This window comes from Acipenser ruthenus, chromosome 1 (genome assembly GCF_902713425.1).
Source record: "Acipenser ruthenus chromosome 1, fAciRut3.2 maternal haplotype, whole genome shotgun sequence".
In the NCBI taxonomy this organism is placed as follows: Eukaryota; Metazoa; Chordata; class Actinopteri; order Acipenseriformes; family Acipenseridae; genus Acipenser; species Acipenser ruthenus.
In genome coordinates, this window is record NC_081189.1 from 119,445,024 (window position 1) to 119,463,549 (window position 18,526).

At 40.9% G+C, this 18,526-nt stretch overlaps 2 long non-coding RNA genes across 3 annotated transcripts; one reads left to right on the top strand and one right to left on the bottom strand.

Annotated features, from left to right (window-relative positions):
* The first annotated feature begins 5,539 nt into the window (after nucleotides 1-5,539).
* On the top strand, nucleotides 5,540-11,553 carry LOC131740083 (uncharacterized). Its single transcript, XR_009330745.1, has 4 exons — nucleotides 5,540-5,942; nucleotides 6,142-6,261; nucleotides 9,198-9,375; nucleotides 10,764-11,553. It is a non-coding gene; the product is annotated as an uncharacterized LOC131740083 (long non-coding RNA).
* Nucleotides 9,465-18,444, bottom strand: LOC131740087 (uncharacterized). 2 transcript variants are annotated; one of them, XR_009330746.1, is made up of 3 exons: nucleotides 18,382-18,444; nucleotides 11,834-11,891; nucleotides 9,465-10,350 (listed from the first exon to the last, which is right to left on the bottom strand). It is a non-coding gene; the product is annotated as an uncharacterized LOC131740087 (long non-coding RNA). The 2 variants fall into 2 exon arrangements; XR_009330752.1 differs by having other exon boundaries at nucleotides 9,465-10,366.
* Nucleotides 18,445-18,526: the final 82 nt, after the last annotated feature.

An 18,526-nucleotide genomic window follows, 5' to 3' on the forward strand; every position in this document is an offset into this window, starting at 1 on the left:
TCCGGGATTCTCTCACTTTGTTTGAGCATTAAGTTTTGAGGTGGGGGCTGTGTAACTGGACTGACCAGCCGTTGCTGCCTGATGGCTGATTAAGTGCCATGCCCAGAACCGGACTCCCATCAACATGCTAATTAGCAGCAAAGGACGCTTGGAGTGGGAAATATTGTGAGGGAAACCTTTGGCTGTAGTGATTGTAAAGTGCATGTATTGTTGGTATGTATTACCTGTCATTGTAGAAACCCTTCCTGTGTTGTTTTGTTGGTGTACGAATGTCACTTTGAGAGGCGGGGTAGTGCTCTGGGGTTGTTGAAGGGCTGTCTGTCTGTGTTGAGTGTGTGGATGGTGCTAACTGCTTACTAGCTGCCTCATAAACTACGTTGTACCTGAGAGCCTTGGTGTGTCTCCAGTGATTCCCGTGCTCGCTACAGTATATTTTATGATCAGATAAAATGGCGATGTGTTGTACTGTACTAGCCTAATATCAACACTCCTGACCCAGTATCAGCCAGAGTAGAGCAGCGGAGAGAGCGAACTGCTACAGGGAAAGTCCTGAGTTTCTCCAGTAAATAAATATATATGTTCAGAACGTCAGCATGGAATAAAACAAAAGAGATTTATTACTGCCCCGAGCCCCGTTGTTATGTGATCCACAGAGCAGACACCATTTAACAGAGGGAGGAGCCAGCCCACTGAGTGAAACGCCTGAGCACTGAAACGCAGCTGCTGCGTGAGTACTGCCACTCAGCTGACAAGCCAAAGTCAAACTGTAGACTTTCTATAGTTTCTGCAGTACAAAGATGAACAGAACACTCAATCAAATGGTAACAATGAGTGCAGTTAGTCATAAGGGACCACACAAGAATTACTTACACTGGTGGGGGGTGGAGATTAAATATTAGGCCTGAACATCTGAGAAAGGATCAGCGAAGTTAAAGAAAAATCATTATACATCATTGTCAGTTGTGGTAGAACATTTTCCAACAAAGCATTAGCTATATTTGAAAATATGATACATTTATCACTTCAAATCCTATAGCAGTTCTTGGTAAATTATGCAGACTGCCTTTATAGATTATACAAGGACATAGTACCTCAGGCTAAAAGCCCATAGATGAAAAGTTTGTTTCCTATGGAGTGATGCTCAAATATTTGTCACACCACAGGATTTGTTTTATTTCGGATTCCAAACAGGCACTTATAAAGCCATATATACCATCTCATGAGTTCAATCTATTGGCATTTATTTTTTTTGTAAGATATAAGCAGTTTTATTTTTTTTGTTTATAAATTCCTTTTCTATGTGTCACACTGAAGGACATACAAAATGTACATGTCTTACAGGGGGGCACAGATGATGATTTAAAAGATATTTCTGAGAGACTAACTTACCTTGATGCACATGCAGGGGGTCCTTCCCGATGTCTAAAATGAAGTCGTCTCCAGAAATGCCTGAATTTCCATGCAGATTCCATGCAGAAACAATTACATCCCAAAAGTAGACAAATCTAAATCTAAAACAAAATGGCCAAAATGGTTTAATAGATAAATTAAAAAAAATATTCAGCGAAAAAAGGCACTTTACAGAGCGTTTAAAAGGGACCAAAAACAAAGCACACAGAAAGAGTATTTGGAACTGCAAACACAAGTCAAAAAGGAAGTTAGAAAGGCCAAGAGAGAGATAGAAATCAATATTGCTAAGGGGGCTAAAACCAATTCCAAAATGTTTTTCCAATATTATAACAGCAAGAGAACATTCAGAGAGGAGGTTAAATGTCTAAGAGACACAAATGGCAAAATCATAGATGAAGAAAAAAAAATAGCAAATATATTAAATGATTACTTTTCACAGGTTTTTACAAAGGAGGACACGGACAACATGCCCCACATGTCGACCTGTTCCTATCCAGTTTTAAATAACTTTAGCATAACAGAGGCAGAAGTGTTAAAGGGACTAGGAGCTCTTAAAACAAACAAATCCCCTGGGCCGGATGAGATCCTCCCAATAGTACTCAAAGAAATGAAAGAAGTTATTTACAAACCGCTAACCAAGATCATGCAACAGTCTCTTGACACAGGGGTTGTACCGACAGACTGGAAAATAGCAAATGTAATACCAATCCACAAAAAGGGAGACAAAACCGAACCAGGTAACTACAGACCAATAAGCCTGACTTCTATTATACAGACGTGCTCAAATTTGTTGGTACCCCTCCACAAAAAACGAAGAATGCACAATTTTCTCTGAAATAACTTGAAACTGACAAAAGTAATTGGCATCCACCATTGTTTATTCCATATTTAATAGAAATCAGACTTTGCTTTTGATTTTTTATTCAACATAATATTGTAAATAATAAAACAAATGAAAATGGCATGGACAAAAATGATGGGACCGCTAACCTAATATTTTGTTGCACAACCTTTAGGGGCAATCACTGCAATCAAACGTTTTCTGTAGCTCTCAATGAGACTTCTGCACCTGTTAACAGGTAGTTTGGCCCACTCTTCCTGAGCAAACTGCTCCAGCTGTCTCAGGTTTGATGGGTGCCTTCTCCAGACTGCAAGTTTCAGCTCTTTCCATAGATGTTCGATAGGATTCAGATCAGGACTCATAGAAGGCCACTTCAGAATAGTCCAATGTTTTGTTCTTATCCATTCTTGGGTGCTTTTAGCTGTGTGTTTTGGGTCATTATCCTGTTGGAGGACCCATGACCTGCGACTGAGACAGAGCTTTCTGACACTGGGCAGTACGTTTCGCTACAGAATGCTTTAATAGTCTTGAGATTTCACTGTGCCCTGCACAGATTCAAGGCACCCTGTGCCAGGCGCAGCAAAGCAGCCCCAAAACATAACCGAGCCTCTTCCATGTTTCACTGTAGGTATGGTGTTCTTTTCTTTGAAAGCTTCATTTTTTCGTCTGTGAACATAGAGCTGATGTGACTTGCCAAAAAGCTCCAGTTTTGACTCATCTGTCCAAAGGACATTCTCCCAGAAGGATTGTGGCTTGTCAATATGCATTTTAGCAAATTCCAGTCTGGCTTTTTTATGTTTTTCTTTCAAAAGTGGAGTCCTCCTGGGTCTTCTTCCATGGAGCCCACTTTCGCTCAAAAAGCGACAGATGATGCGATCAGAAACTGACGTACCTTCACCTTGGAGTTCAGCTTGTATCTCTTTGGCAGTTATCCTTGGTTCTTTTTCTACCATTTGCACTATCCTTCTGTTCAATCTGGGGTCGATTTTCCTCTTGCGGCCGCGCCCAGGGAGGTTGGCTACAGTTCCATGGACCTTAAACTTCTTAATAATATTTGCAACTGTTGTCACAGAAACATCAAGCTGCTTGGAGATGGTCTTGTAGCCTTTACCTTTACCATGCTTGTCTATTATTTTCTTTCTGATCTCCTCAGACAACTCTCTCCTTTGCTTTCTCTGGTCCATGTTCAGTGTGGTGCACACAATGATACCAAACAGCAAAGTGACTACTTTTCTCCATTTAAATAGGCTGAATGACTGATTACAAGATTGGAGACATGTGTGATACTAATTAAAGAAACTAATTAGTTTGAAATATCACTATAACCCAATTATTTATTATCTTTTTTAAGGGGTACCAACAAATGTGTCCAGGCCTTTTTTAGAATATCTTTGTAGAATAAGCAATAATTCATCTCTTTTCACAGCTTCTTTGCTTTATTCTATGACATACCAAAGGCATGCAAGTATACATGATAAAATAGCTTTTAATTTCATCACTTTTCAGGAGGAATGAAGCATTATTTCAATGAGCTGTAAGGGTACCAACAAATTTGAGCACGTCTGTATGTAAACTTATGGAAACTATAATAAGATCCAAAATGGAAAATTACTTATATGGTAACAATATCCTGGGAGACAGCCAGCATGGTTTTAGGAAAGGGAGATCATGTCTAACTAACCTGCTTGACTTTTTTGAGGATGCAACATTGAAAATGGATAACTGCAAAGCATACGACATGGTTTATTTAGATTTCCAGAAAGCTTTTGACAAAGTCCCGCATAAAAGATTAATTCTCAAACTGAACGCAGTAGGGATTCAAGGAAATGCATGCACATGGATTAGGGAGTGGTTAACATGTAGAAAACAGAAAGTACTGATTAGAGGAGAAACCTCGAAATGGAGTGAGGTAACCAGTGGTGTACCACAGGGATCAGTATTAGGTCCTCTGCTATCCCTAATCTACATTAATGATTTAGACTCTGATATAGTAAGCAAACTCGTTAAATTTGCAGACGACACAAAAATAGGAGGAGTGGCAGACACTGTTGAAGCAGCAAAGGTCATTCAAAATGATCTAGACAGCATTCAAAATTGGGCAGACACATGGCAAATGAAATTTAATAGAGAAAAGTGTAAAGTATTGCATGCGGGCAGTAAAAATGTGCATTATAAATATCATATGGGAGATAGTGAAATTGAAGAAGGGAACTATGAAAAAGACCTAGGAGTTTATGTTGACTCAGAAATGTCTTCATCTAGACAATGTGGGGAAGCTATAAAAAAGGCTAACAAGATGCTTGGATATATTGTGAGAAGTGTTGAATTTAAATCAAGGGAAGTAATGTTAAAACTCTACAATGCATTAGTAAGACCTCACCTAGAATATTGTGTTCAGTTCTGGTCACCTCGTTACAAAAAGGATATTGCTGCTCTAGAAAGAGTGCAAAGAAGAGCAACCAGAATTATCCCAGGTTTAAAAGGCATGTCGTATGCAGACAGGCTAAAAGAATTGAATCTATTCAGTCTTGAACAAAGAAGACTATGCGGTGATCTGATTCAAACATTCAAAATCCTAAAAGGTATAGACAATGTCAACCCGGGGGACTTCTTTGACTTGAAAAAAGAAAAAAGGACCAGGGGTCATAAATGGAGATTAGATAAAGGGGCATTCAGAACAGAAAATAGGAGGCACTTTTTTACACAGAGAATTGTGAGGGTCTGGAACCAACTCCCCAGTAATGTTGTTGAAGCTGACACCCTGGGATCCTTCAAGAAGCTGCTTGATGAGATTCTGGGATCAATAAGCTACTAACAACCAAACGAGCAAGATGGGCTGAATGGCCTCCTCTCGTTTGTAAACTTTCTTATGTTCTTATGTTCTTATGTTATACCATTGTACATTAAATTTGGTGACAATCTTTTTTTTTTTTAGATAATACTTTTATAAATATGAATATGTCTTATAGTAGCACAGGATATCCCTGTAGAATTAGTTTAGGAACCTTGGCTAGCATTTTTGAAGCATAAAAAATGAACTTATTCACAGGACATTATGACTGCTTTAGTGATAGAAGTAAAATATGAAATAATGCATCTTTAGTGAAGGTGTGAGTTAGTCCATAGTGAGTAGTGTTACAGAACGGATGATTCAATGTTTCAGCATTTCATTGCGTATCACTTATTTTGCAAGGACATGGAGATGGCAGTGTCTCATCTTTAACCCATATACTGTTACTTGATTGATTATGTCTTGTTCACAGTCATTTAAAATAATGTTAGAATATGTTTTGTTGGAAATAGAAAAATGCTCTTCAAGGACAGGGCTTTTTACAATTTTCTTTTCACTGAAATACCCCCATACAGTCACGGTATATAGCCTATTGTATGTACCGCTGTTTATATAAATTGACCTACCATGCACTGAATTTGTACCTAGGGCGTAACAAAATTAAAACACAGAATCATATAGAAAGGTAGTCGTTTCCCTTTCAACTCAAGACTGTAAGAAAGTGCTAGAAACTTCCACAAGCATCAGCGGCTCGCACGCACGCACATCCGGCTATGAAGCTGCTCCTCTGGTTCTGCAAGGGAATGTTCTGGGCATCTTGACGTCAACAAGTCACGGCACTGGATGTATAAAAGCAGGGCGAGCCACATCAGCGCTCTCCTTTTCATCTGATCTTCTAAGGTAAGCGGGTGGTGAACGTATCCTGTGTTAATATGAACTAAATTGCAGTCATGTAATTAATCAGATGATTTAAGATGTTTGTTTATTTTACACAGTCACCGACAAATAGCTTATACAAAATACACTAGAAATAGTTTTAACGATCACATGCTAATTTATTCCTGAATTGTTAAACCTGTTTTGTTATTTTCATTTAAAGACTGCAAGAGGGTTAGTGAAACTGGTTTCTACGACATTCTTGGTGTGATGCCCAGTGTGTTTCTGGAAGAATTGAAGAAGGCGTACAAAAAACTGACTGTGAAATACCACCCTGACAAAAGTAAGTTTAAAGACCTGTATTCTCTCCTCTGTGCTGATGCTGGAGTTCCCTAGAACCTTCTGGAAAGTAGTTTACCGATGTGAGCGTGTGTGTGGAAACACTAGGGGAAACCTAGCAGTGACACAGCATTATTTGGTTAGAGAGAGTTCAGAACTGGTAGTGTGTTTTTTATATTTTATTTTTACTGAATGTTAATAATGGTTACTGTCAAATTCTAATATATTATCACATTCAGTAAACCTGTAACAGCCTAAATGTCCATAATTGTCCACATTTATTTATTTATTTGTTTATTTATATATGTAATTGTAGCGATCTTGGTTAACGCAGGCAGGCGCATCACACACAGGGCGAGGCAATCCACACACAGACGGAGGGCGGGCGTGAACCCGGGACCTCTCGCTGTACAAAAGAGATGGCTCCTTTGCAAGCAGCGTATATCGGGTTTATGTCTTTTTGAGTGATTACATCACATACCAGCCCTACTGCTGCCTTCCCCCATACACGCTAGTTTAATTAACTCAATGCTGGAGTTAATATTTTCTTTTAAGTGACTTTCTGTTCTTGCTATGCTGCCATAAGTGAGGTTTGCTTGCTGTATAATGATATATACAGTGTACATGTGGGTAGCACAGAGTGCACTTTCTGAAACTTAAAGGCACAGCACATGTTGGAGTAGTTTACAACAAGCAAACCTCACTTATGGCAATAGTTCCATACTGCCCCAGTTTAGGGTTTGAAAATCTGGTCACCTTAGCTATTTGGCTTTTTGTATACTTCGAAACATTTGTTTTCTTTTGAATATTCATAAACTGATTTACACTTTCTCCCCATTCCTCATCAACAAAAAAATACGATGTTTTCATGTAAGTGTAACACACCCTTAGTTTTCCCTCAGAAAACAACTATAGTTATTATAATTACTGGTTGCGTGTATCAATCAGGCACTAAGGGCTAACGTCATTTTGCAGCACCAAGCTAAACTTACTAATGGCATGATAAAATGTTCTGCCTGTTCAATTTTTCAGTACCAATCAATGATCATGAGAAAGCGTCTTCTGACAATCTATATTAGATAACTGTGCATTTTATGAAGGCTAATTTCTTGGCTGGAGTTTATTTTTTTGAGTTGACAGTAGGGGAGACCGGGGCTGGTTGTCACACTTTTTACTCTCTATTATTTTCCTCAATCTGGTGACATTCTGCGAGGATCTGTTCCTCGTTATATTGAAGAATAACTCTTCACGTACAAAACTGTATTTTTACTATTTATGTGAACATAAAAAATATAGACCTATATATATTTGAAATGTTAATCCATGCTACAAAATAATACCACAGCCTCCACAGAACCGGAGGACAAACAGTAAATAATTTAAATAAGCATTATATGGTGACATATCCCACATGTTGCTGTAAAAAAAGTAGAAAGAAAAAATATAAGACTTCCTATAGGATTTACATGTGACAACCTGCCCCAACCATACTGTACATGATAAATGAATTCTCTCAGTACTACTGGGAGAACCTACTAGTTTTGTTTGTACACCAAAAGATAGCCAGTATCAGGTTCTATTCAACATGGCCATCAGTTCAAAAAAACTCCAGTACAACTAAGAGTTATAACATAAATAACAAGATAGACAGTTTTTACTTTGGGTATGAAAAAAATGAAATATGTGCTAACCTTTATGTTAGTTGGAATTGACCTCAAATTACAAGGTGGCTGAGTTCCAGACAATAGAACACACATTTCAGTGTTAGTATCACCTGCCTGCACCATCTAGTGTCATAGTTATGAGCGCTGTGACAGCCAGCCCTGGTCTCTCCTGTAGACTGAGGCATGGATCAAACAGTAATAAGATTAAATTGTATTCCTTTTCTGATCAAATGAAATGTTGTCACTCTCTACTTATGAAAGGAAGACTATTTAATCTTCCTTAATATAACTGTGAGCCTATGTCAGAGAAGTTTTCAGATTGTCAGGAGACGCTTTTTCATTATGAGGAGGGGGCGAGAGGGGGTGTAGGGAGAAATAATAGTCTGGAGCTAGGAGGGAGCAGAAAGGTCAAGACAGCGATTGGCGAGTACAAGAGTTTTGAATTGGATGTGAGCAGCGATAGCGAGCCAGTGCAGAGAGCGGAGCAGTGATGTAGTGAGGGAGAAACGAGGAAGGGAAAAGACAAGGCGAGCAGCAGAGTTTTGGATGAGCTGGAGCAGACGGATAGCAGAGGCAGGGAGGCCGGCCAGGAGAGAGTTGCAGTAATCAAGGCAGGACAGTACCAGGGCCTGGACTAGGAGCTGTGTGGAGTAATCAGTGAGGAAGGGGTGAATTTTGCATATGTTGCTGAGGGAGAAGCGACAGGAGCATGCCAGAGTAGAGATGTGCTGAGAGTAGGATATTGAGTGGTCGAGGGTGACACAGAGGTTTTTAGTGCATGAGGAAGCTGTATGGTCCAGTGGTTAAAGAAAAGGGCTTGTAACCAGGAGGTCCCCGGTTCAAATGCCAGCTCACTCACTGCCTCATTGTGTGACCCTGAGCAAGTCACTTAACCTCCCTGTGCTCTGTCTTTCGGGTGAGACGTAGTTGTAAGTAACTCTGCAGCTGATGCATAGTTCACACACCCTAGTCTCTGTAAGTCGCCTTGGATAAAGGCTTAATAAACACATCATTAATGAGGAGGGAGAGAGGGTGGTGGATTCAAGAGGAACAAGGCAGAGAGATCAGTGGTGGCAGGAATTCAGTTGCAAAAACATATCTTCTTTAACCGCATAAAGCTTTTTATTATCATAAAGAAACACTGAGCATCATTTAGAACTCACAACTAGAAATGTTAAAGCGAGCACAAAGCATCATTTAACCCACAGTTTAAGAGTTGACATTAGCTTGGAAATGTTTGTTGTGGAGATTTGACTTCAGTTTTTCCCTTTTGCAGCTCATACGTGTTTCTCAGGCCTACAGCGTTTTGTCAGACCCAAAGAAACGAGACCTTTATCAGCAGGGAGGGGAACAGGCTATCAAAGGAGGAATGAGAAGAGGGAGGTTCTCCTCCCCCCGCTCCAGGGGTGGATGCTGGATAATCAGGAAGAGGAGAGGTGACTTATCCCTGACAGGTACATCACTCTCTGAGCATGGCTGCCTATCAAACGAAGTGTAGAAAAATTAATGTGTATGTCTTTTCTCATATGACGTGGCCACATTTCTAAATGCATGCAGGGGTCATTTTATAATATCAAATAAAAATGACACATGAAAACTGGGAGGAACATGTTTTTTTTTTTTATTTAAAGATACACAGGTTACTGAAACATGCTGCACAGGCTCGCAGATTTAATTACACACAAGAGCTGACACTAAGATACCAGCAATCATGTCACATTTAATAATGAAAACAAAGCTACAAATAAAAGTTTGCCACCCAAATGGTGAGCGCTAGTCTCATTAAAAGAAACGTCTTGCTCCAGGAATCTGCTACACTACGGTAACCCTCTCTATACTTGGTTGGGATCAACATCCCCTGAACTGACCTACTTCTGGGCTCCCGGAGTCCCGTCTTTCTCACAGGGACTCCTGCCTCTTCACACGGACTCGGCTGGGCAATGCCTTCACGAGCACCGTCTTGCAGTGGAAGGGTTTCGTGTAGTTAATCCCTCGGGGCGGACACTCTCCTGGGTTGTGGTCGTGTGCTGGGGTAGATCCTCCCAGGGTTAGTGCTGGCTCCTGCCTCTTCACACGGACTCGGCTGGGCAATGCCTTCACGAGCACCGTCTTGCAGTGGAAGGGTTTCGTGTAGTTAATCCCTCGGAGTGGACACTCTCCTGGGTTGTGGTCGTGTGCTGGGGTAGATCCTCCCAGGGTTAGTGCTGGCTCCGGCCTCTTCACATGGACTCGGCTGGGCAATGCCTTCACGAGCACCGTCTTGCAGTGGAAGGGTTTCGTGTAGTTAATCCCTCGGAGTGGACACTCTCCTGGGTTGTAGTCGTGTGCTGGGGTAGATCCTCCTAGGGTTAGTGCTGGCTCCTGCCTCTTCACATGGACTCGGCTGGGCAATGCCTTCACAAGAGTGGAAGGGTTTCATGTAGTAGTTCCTGCAGAGCAGACATTCTGTAAACAAAGCAAGCTTTCGTTTCATCGCTCATCTGTGTGTCAGCGGCCATGCAGTAACCCCGAGCTGTAGCACAGCCGATTATTGAACTCCACGCAGCATCCATGGACGCGCCCCCCAGCCAATCCAGACCCCCTGATCCGCTCAGCCCTGGGCGAGCCTCACTACCCAACAAGTTGCCCAGCAACGTGTCTCAGCTGCACACCCCTGTGCAGGAACCAGTGACAGGGTTCTCCCTGCCACAAGAGTGTTGCTTTTCTTTGCATAGCAGGGTTCCCAAACAGAACACTTTATTAGGCAATAATACATAATCTAAGCAATTGAGTTCAACCTTGATTTAGTCAGTGTATTTTTTTATTTGAATTAATGTCTCATTACTGGCTTCGTCTCTTCCAGGCAAGAATGCTGTGCACCAGCTGCAGTGCCGACTCCAGAGGAGATGCAAGCGAGCAGCAGCAGCACATTTTCAGAAAATGACTTATTATTATTATTATTATGGTTTTCATTATGATTGCAATTATGATTATGATAATAATTACAATTATGATTATGGTTATGATTATAAGATTATAATAATGATTGTAATTCTGATTATGATTGTAATTATGATTATGATTGTAATCGTGATTATGATTGTAATTCTGATTCTGATTGTAATTGTGATTATGATTGTAATTGTGATTATGATTGTAATTATGATTATGAATATAATTATGATTATGATTGTGATTATGATTATGGATGTAATTATGATTATGATTAGTTATGATTGCAATTATGATTGTGATTACAATAATAATAATAATTGCAAGTTGAATTTGGGCAGCAGTGTGGAGTAGTGGTTAGGGCTCTGGACTCTTGACCGGAGGATCGTGGGTTCAATCCCACGTAGGGGACACTGCTGCTGTACCCTTGAGCAAGGTACTTTACCTAGATTGCTCCAGTAAAAAAAACAACTGTATAAATGGGTAATTGTATGTGACATAATGAATAAAAATAAATAAAACTAATGTAATATCTTGTAACAATTGGAAGAGGGCATCTGTTAAGAAATAAATAATAATTAGAATTGACTGAGTTTTTATATTTTTACTGATATAGTGTCAAAACAAACTGTTTGAATATCTTTCTTACTTTTGTACCATCTCACTTCACTCAATTTGATAATATTATAGACTATATAACAGTGTTGTGTCATAATTCTTCGACTGTTTTATTTTCTGCATCTTGAGCTTGTTTGGAGGTAATTGATAATTAAGGGTGCTAATTAAAACCATTAAATTTTCAGCTAGTTATTCTTGTAAATTTACTTTAATACTTCCCACAGTACAATGAAGATGTTCAGCTCTGTTTTCATGATATCTGCTCCATACAGAGGCAGCTCTGTTACGCTCTGGACGTCTTGCCAAAAGAGAGAGGAGGAGTTTGTTATTGTGAGCAATGAGAGATAAATAAATGCATCCTACCTGTGCTAGGTAAGGGGAAGCAGCATTCCACAGTACAGGTCTTGTGAATTTTATAAACCTGTAAAAAGGCAAAACAAACCACTGACTGAGAAGCTGTCTGACTCTTTTCCTGTTACAGAAAAGGAATGCTCTCAGGGTTGCGGACTGATATTCTAGGCTGTGGAAAAACACAATAGGATTTAAAAAAAAAAAAATAATGTTTGGTCTGTGATCATAAAAAAGAAAGGTAAAATTCGGCCTGTCTGCCTGGCAGAAGGCCCCTGGACTAATCTACAGATCAATTATGTAGGCTGTAGGTTCTATAGACATTGTCATCTCAAATATATTGCAAATGTCATGGACTTTCTTATGTTATGATATTATATATTACCAGGAATCTACATTGAATGAACTTTAATCTAATTTGTCTAGCTTTGCCTAGAGATAACGATCAACCTAACACCTTGAATGCACCAGGCACTCAGGAAACAAAAGGCTAATCAAACCCGTCTCCATGATTTCATTAACCCGTCTAGTGAGAGAGGTAGTTTAGCATTGAAAAGAGAGTCTGAAAAGAGAAAAATAGCTTTAATTTTTAGAGATTTAAGACAAATTTCACATCATATTGATTTAATACCACTATGAGTACAAGATGCAAGCGTTTTTATTCTTAAATTGCCTAACAAGTATAGAATAACCCAGGTAATAAATCCCTAAGAGAATTAAACTGTTTGCAATGTCTAACCAAAGTCGCAACCCGACATGTTTGGTGTCTAAAGAAATGTAATTTCTTATGGTAAAAATAACGGGAATTCAGAATAAAACCTGAATTACTTAGCAAAAGTTATGCACATTTTAAAAGTTTCCCCTTTCCAGATTATGATAATGAACTAATCAGACAGAGGAAGGGGGGAGCAATCAATCAAGATTTCAAGCCCATTCGCTACCAAATAGCCAATCGGAGCATGCAGCGGGGAATTCAAATAATCTCTTTGTTTGAAAAGTATAAACCCCCCCTGCTTTAGCCCCAGCTCCTTGTCCCCAGCTCTACCCCCCTATGCTTGCCCTCTAATCTGAGACCCCAGCTCTACCCCGCTACGCTTGCTCTCTAATGAGACCCCAGCTCTACCCCGCTACGCTTGCCCTCTAATCTGAGACCCCAGCTCTACCCCCTTCGCTTGCTCTCTAATCTGAGACCCCAGCTCTACCCCCTACGCTTGCCCTCTAATCCGAGACCCCAGCTCTACCCCCTACGCTTGCTCTCTAATATGAGACCCCAGCTCTACCCCGCTACGCTTGTCCTCTAATCTGAGACCCCAGCTCTACCCCCTACGCTTGCTCTCTAATGAGACCCCAGCTCTACCCCGCTACACTTGCCCTCTAATCTGAAACCCCAGCTCTACCCCCTACGATTGCTCTCTAATATGAGACCCCAGCTCTACCCCCCTACACTTGCCCTCTAATCTGAGACCCCAGCTCTACCCCCCTACGCTTGCCCTCTAATCTGAGACCCCAGCTCTACACCGCTACGCTTGCTCTCTAATATGAGACCCCAGCTCTACCCAGCTACGCTTGCCCTCTAATCTGAGACCCCAGCTCTACCCAGCTACGCTTGCTCTCTAATATGAGACCCCAGCTCTACCCCCCTACGCTTGCCCTCTAATCTGAGACCCCAGCTCTACCCCGCTACGCTTGCTCTCTAATGAGACCAGAGCTCTACCCCCTATGCTTGCCCTCTAATCTGAGACCCCAGCTCTACCCCCTACGTTTGCCCCCTAATCTGAGACCCCAGCTCTACCCCCTACGCTTGCCCTCTAATCTGAGACCCCAGCTCTACCCCGCTATGCTTGCCCTCTAATATGAGACCCCAGCTCTACCCCGCTACGCTTGCTCTCTAATCTGAGACCCCAGCTCTACCCCCCTATGCTTGCCCTCTAATCTGAGACCCCAGCTCTACCCCCCTACGCTTGCCCTCTAATCTGAGACCCCAGCTCTACCCCGCTACGCTTGCCCTCTAATCTGAGACCCCAGCTCTACCCTGCTACGCTTGCCCTCTAATCTGAGACCCCAGCTCTACCCCGCTACGCTTGCTCTCTAATCCGAGACCCCAGCTCTACCCCCCTATGCTTGCCCTCTAATCTGAGACCCCAGCTCTACCCACCTACGCTTGCCCTCTAATCTGAGACCCCAGCTCTACCCCGCTACGCTTGCCCTCTAATCTGAGACCCCAGCTCTACCCCGCTACGCTTGCCCTCTAATCTGAGACCCCAGCTCTACCCCGCTACGCTTGCTCTCTAATATGAGACCCCAGCTCTACCCCGCTATGCTTGCCCCAGACCTGCGTTATCCCTCTGCGCTATCCCCTGATCGCGGATCCCTGCTCGCTGAGATTCTAAGAAACTACAAGACTGCACCTGGAGCCCTCAGCTCTCAGTATTTATCCATCAAGGTTGGGGGCCCTGACACTCGGAGAAACACAAGGTAACAGAATGCTGAAAGTGACTGCTTTCCAGGCTAGGTAACAATACTCTTAAATATCTATTCAGGTATTGTGTGACCCCTTGTTGTGTCAGTATGTACTAATATTTCTTTGGTAAATTGTTGTTTTAAACCTTAGTTCTCATTGTAATGCTTTTAATGTGATTTTAATTGTGTAACTGTTTTGTGTGATTTTCAAACTTATTTTGTTGAATGCTTAATAAACGCCATCTTTCTAAGAAGAGATTCCCAGTATTGAGTCATGTTGAACAAACACGATTTATGAACTTTGAACAGTCTGGAATGTGGTCTATTTTTGGCTTGTTGTAATGTGTAAATCCACCATCGTTTTCAGACAGCGATATTAAAAACGGGCTTGTACATTATAATAGGACACTGTTTATTGTAGAGGTCCCACCGAGATCTTGACTACCGAAGGTATCTCTTTATCCCCTACAGCTTTTGGAGGTCCTTTAATTTATTGCTCTTAAGAATATATTAACTGCCTACAATAGTACCCACAAGGCCCATTGCAACCTGCTAAGGGAGGGGAAAAAAAACCCTGGTAGTAACTGACACATTCTCAAAATGGATAGAAGCATTTCCAATGAAATGCAGCACAGCCACAGCAACAGCAAGAGTATTGTGGGGACAGGTGTATTGTAGGTGGGGATTGCCCAAGAGTACAGAAAGTGACAGGCTCACATCTTACAGTGAAATAAAAAAAATATTGGGCTTTCAGCATCGCTTACACGCAGCCTGTCGCCCGCAATCTTCGGGAATGGTAGAAACAGTGAACCAAACCTCGAAGATCTCTTGGAAAACGGCTCTAAGTGGGCCAAGAGCTGTTATCGCTATCAGTTTCTGCATATTACTGCCACAGCTTATGTAGGTAATGGTACATGGTGCATAGTGACTGATGCAGTCTTATTACAGTTAGCATCATCTGACCTGTCCTGTGGTGATACCCTCTCTGTGTAAGAGCTGCATATAGCAGGGGGGTCCAACATTTTCTTGGGCATGAGCCACTTTTACATTTCAGACTAAGACACGAACCACAACGATAGACATACACGCGAGTCCACTGTGAGACATACAAGACTTTATAATTAATTATAAAACTGTTTGAAATGCTTGCTTTCTACCTGCTAATCAGCTGCTGAAATTCTGAACACAGATCTTATGTTACTGTAATCTCCCTCGTTTGAACTTCATACACATACAGCGCTTGCTAATTTATTTTTAAAACAAAAAAGTGGGCTGCACCTTTAAAAATGATGAATTAATGGTGTAGCGTGCACGGGGGTAGGGGTCAGAGCTGATAGGTGGCACAATCTAAACATGAAGATTTAAGCCCGATATCTGCTCCTGCAAGGCAGTCCAGCTCTTTAGTACAGCAGTATCGGCGCTATGCTTCACAGGGACCTGGGTTCTATATTAATAATAATGGGTAAGTGTGGTGTATTTCCCTATCCCAGCCTTCTGACATATATATTTTAAAATATAGAATACCAAAACCCAACATGCATGAATCAATAACAATATAACGCAGCGATGCCTCCACTTTACTGAGCCTGACTGATAAAATCAGGAAATAGAACTAGTAACGAATTACAATTACTTACAGAGGCAGCTCTGATTTCATGATATCTGTTACTTACAGAGGCAGCTCTGATTTCATGATATCTGTTACTTACAGAGGACAGCTCTGTTTTCATGACTGACTTCCAGCTGGACTTATTGAAACGTTATACAAATGAATGCTATATATATATATAGTACAGTATACTGAGAAGAAACAACATAATTACAACAGACTGGCTATTATTAACAAAGGTCAGGGAGGAACACAATGGCAATCACGTGGTTTACAAACGAGATTAATTAACAAGCAAAATAGCAAGACTAGCTGCATCTCTACTGCTGCCACTGTGTGCACTGTGTTAGGACACATCAATATTACTATAAGACTAGCTGCATCTCTACTGCTGCCACTGTGTGCACTGTGTTAGGACACATCAATATTACTATAAGACTAGCTGCATCTCTACTGCTGCCACTGTGTGCACTGTGTTAGGACGCATCAATATTACTATAAGACTAGCTGCATCTCTACTGCTGCCACTGTGTGCACTGTGTTAGGACGCATCAATATTACTATCTGAAGGGCGTATGAAATGTTCCCATTAAATACACTGTGCATCGATGCATGTGGTCTCAAGGAGAAGTATGCAAAAGAGTTCCATCTAAAGCGAATTTCCTGGTGTTTCAGGTATTGAATGACTTGGACAGTAAGCAGCAGCTGATAACAGTGTGTACCGCCATCTAGTGGTGAAAGTGCGCCGGTGAGATGAAATATTCTGCACCCCGCTGAATTTCTGTATCCCCTCGGCCTTCGGGTCTCTTCAGAACGTCTCCTGGCTTTCTATCACAATACTAACACTTAATAGTAGTGTGCTATTTGTATTCTTCTATGACATGTTTTAAAAATACATAGTTAACGTTTCAAACGAGTGCTTTTTCTTTGTTTTTTTTGTTGTTTTTTTTCTACCAGTAGGCTAAAATATTTTTTCTACCAGCAGGCTCCTTTATTTAGCTCACTTATACAATACAATAAATACATGTTGCTTGTATTGTAATTGTTTTATTGTTTAACAGGACCCTTTGTAAATGAGGCCTCGGTCTCAATGGGTACATCTTCTGTATAAATAAATACAAATTTAAAAATGTATATACAGATGGTGGTTTTAGGGTTAATTTGTTGTGTCAATGCCATTAGTTTTTGGGGGAACCCCAGCTACTTTGGTAATTGCTATAATACTTCGTGTAACCTGGCTTGCTAATTGACAAACGCAAAATTGGAAACCAAAAATATGCTAACTGGGTTTGGGGTGAATGTGCTGTTCCTACTGAATCCTCTTTGGGGTCCCATAACTGGTTACATTTGGGAGAAACCACATAACACCTCACAGTAGTTGGTGTCTCTTACTTAGCTTGGTAGGGGTACAATGTTAAAACAAAACAACTGCCTGTTAGTAATCTCTAGTTATGAACATGCAAAATACTCATCAATATTCCCGGTATATTGTTCAGCATGCTACCTCATACAATGAGTTATAACTCCTACATACAAACTCACAAGAGAATGGGGTTGCACCCCAGGAAAGTCTTGATACAAAGGAGTAAAGAAGCGCATGACGAAATGATTTGCCAGTTGTTAATATTAATATGCAGGAGTTATGAACCATGATTTCACACAGCGTGCTGTACAATGTACGTACAAGTAGTTGGGGTTCTCCCAGAAAGTCATGGCATTGACACAACAAATTAACCCCCGTTGTTATGTGATCCACAGAGCAGACACCATTTAACAGAGGGAGGAGCCAGACCACTGAGTGAAACGCCTGAGCACTGAAACGCAGCTGCTGCGTGAGTACTGCCACTCAGCTGACAAGCCAAAGTCAAACTGTAGACTTTCTACAGTTTCTGCAGTACAAAGATGAACAGAACACTCAATCAAATGGTAACAATGAGTGCAGTTGGTCATAAGGGACCACACAAGAATTACTTACACTGGTGGGGGGTGGAGATTAAATATTAGGCCTGAACATCTGAGAAAGGATCAGCGATGTTAAAGAAAAATCATTATACATCATTGTCAGTTGTGGTAGAACATTTTCCAACAAAGCATTAGCTATATTTGAAAATATGATACATTTATCACTTCAAATCCTATAGCAGTTCTTGGTAAATTATGCAGACTGCCTTTATAGATTATACAAGGACATAGTACCTCAGGCTAAAAGCCCATAGATGACAAGTTTGTTTCCTATGGAGTGATGCTCAAATATTTGTCACACCACAGGATTTGTTTTATTTCGGATTCCAAACAGGCACTTATAAAGCCATATATACCATCTCATGAGTTCAATCTATTGGCATTTATTTTTTTTGTAAGATATAAGCAGTTTTATTTTTTTTGTTTATAAATTCCTTTCCTATGTGTCACACTGAAGGACATACAAAATGTACATGTCTTACAGGGGGGCACAGATGATGATTTAAAAGATATTTCTGAGAGACTAACTTACCTTGATGCACATGCAGGGGGTCCTTCCCGATGTCTAAAATGAAGTCGTCTCCAGAAATGCCTGAATTTCCATGCAGATTCATTGTTATACCATTGTACATTAAATTTGGTGACAATCTTTTTTTTTTTTAGATAATACTTTTATA